Raw genomic sequence first — 1,864 nt, forward strand, 5'->3', positions numbered from 1 at the left:
TGTTTTCCTTTGCAACGTTAACGTTTGCGTAAGCAAGTGATATTTAATTACTTACAACGGACATAATTTCGAAACGTTTGAAGTGGGGGCCCGGGATTGAACCCCCGACCTCAGATTTAGAGGCGGATGCCCTATTTACTAGGTTATCACAGCTTTATAACTACGTGGGTTTAGGTTTTTAAAAATCCCGAGGAAACTCTTTTATTTTCCGCAACAATAAGTAGTTCATGTCCGTCCCATCAGAGATGTAAGCTAACTGTGTATCTCGTCAAAATCTGTTTTAACGAATGGGCTGCATAAAGCTAGCAGATAGTCAGACATACTTTCGCATTTTATTTTCTATCAACAGAATCATACAAAAAAAGTACATCATTCAAATCCAAGGTGCTAAGTTATTATTTTTACTACTTAGATAGAAAACTCTTAGATAAATACACGTTCAAAATAAAATGTTATCGCTTCGCCTTACAACTGGAATACAAGCTTTCCTGTTTTCCGTACAAAAACCAAGACTACTCGTCAAAATTCTTAGGCTTTCTGTAATGCGCATGTTTTTTGTCCTTTTTATGTTGATTTATTAATGTAACAGAAACATGTAGACAGTAGGTATATTTCTTATACGTATAGTTGGTAGATTATCCGTATTCCATACCAATATTATAAATGCGAAAGTGTGTCTGTTTGTCTGCTAGATTTTCACGGCCCAACAGTTCAACCGATTTTGAAGAAATTTGGTACAGAGTTAGCCTAAATCCACGCGAACGAAGTCGCGGGCATCACCTAGTTCTAATATAAAAACAGCAAATAAAGAAAGACCATGACTTTAAGCTAATCACTCTTAAAAGAAGAGCTATCATGATCATCATTATCATCATAATATCAACCCACCGCCGGCCCACTGATGAGGACGGCTCTCCTCTCAGAATATGAAGGGCATGAGTCCACCACGCTGGCCAAATACGAATTAGCAGAATTCGCTCTACTTTGTGATCATTATAGAGAACTTTCAGGCATGCATTCCTCACGATGTTTTCAAAGTCTGTGAAAAACATGTGATGTTTAATAATTTAACGGTTGAGCAGGCGCTAGGTCAAGGCTAAGTAGTCGAAAACTTTTATAAGCACTGCACATGGCACCTACACCAAGAAATTCAGCTTCAGTTCCAAAATAAAGTACTTCTCAGCCAAATAGCATCGCAGGCTATTAAAATTTATGAACTGAGCTGAACGTAAACTGAGGAAAAATGGTCTACTATTCCGTGAATGGGTCGCTTTCAGAGCCATAAAAATGTCTATTCCTGAATACGTATTATCCGTTTCATATGTAATGGTCTAAGAAATTTGTTTTCCCGACGGTTTCTATTGGTTCATTATTATATTCAACGTCTTCATGGTCTTCACATCAGGACAAGGAAAATACCTACTACTCAAATCAGGATCTCTACCACCTCCAAAGTTTTACATTTTACACCTCTACCTCTCTGGTAGAGGTAGAGGTGTAAAACGTCCACGTCCACCGTACTTGTATTAGTAGAGATCAGTGCTTTGGATACAAATCACAAATTAAATGGACAAAGCATAGATTGGTTTCGCTACAAAGATTCGTCTAAAATCCATCCCTAAAATCCTAAGAAAATCCTACTAAAATCTGTCAAATGTAATAAAAACAAAGTCTAATTTGTCAAATTGAGGTCGCAAACATCAATTAATTTGCAATTAATGTGATAGAGATAGCAATTATAATTTTTGATAATTAATATTTGAATTTTTAACTTAAAATTCAATTTATTTGTGATCCTTAACAACTTACCTGTATTTCTTGCTACCTTTATTTCCTACCTTCCTTAATTTAGGTTTTGCTACCT

Source organism: Maniola hyperantus, chromosome 7 (assembly GCF_902806685.2).
Source record: "Maniola hyperantus chromosome 7, iAphHyp1.2, whole genome shotgun sequence".
NCBI lineage: Eukaryota > Metazoa > Arthropoda > Insecta > Lepidoptera > Nymphalidae > Maniola > Maniola hyperantus.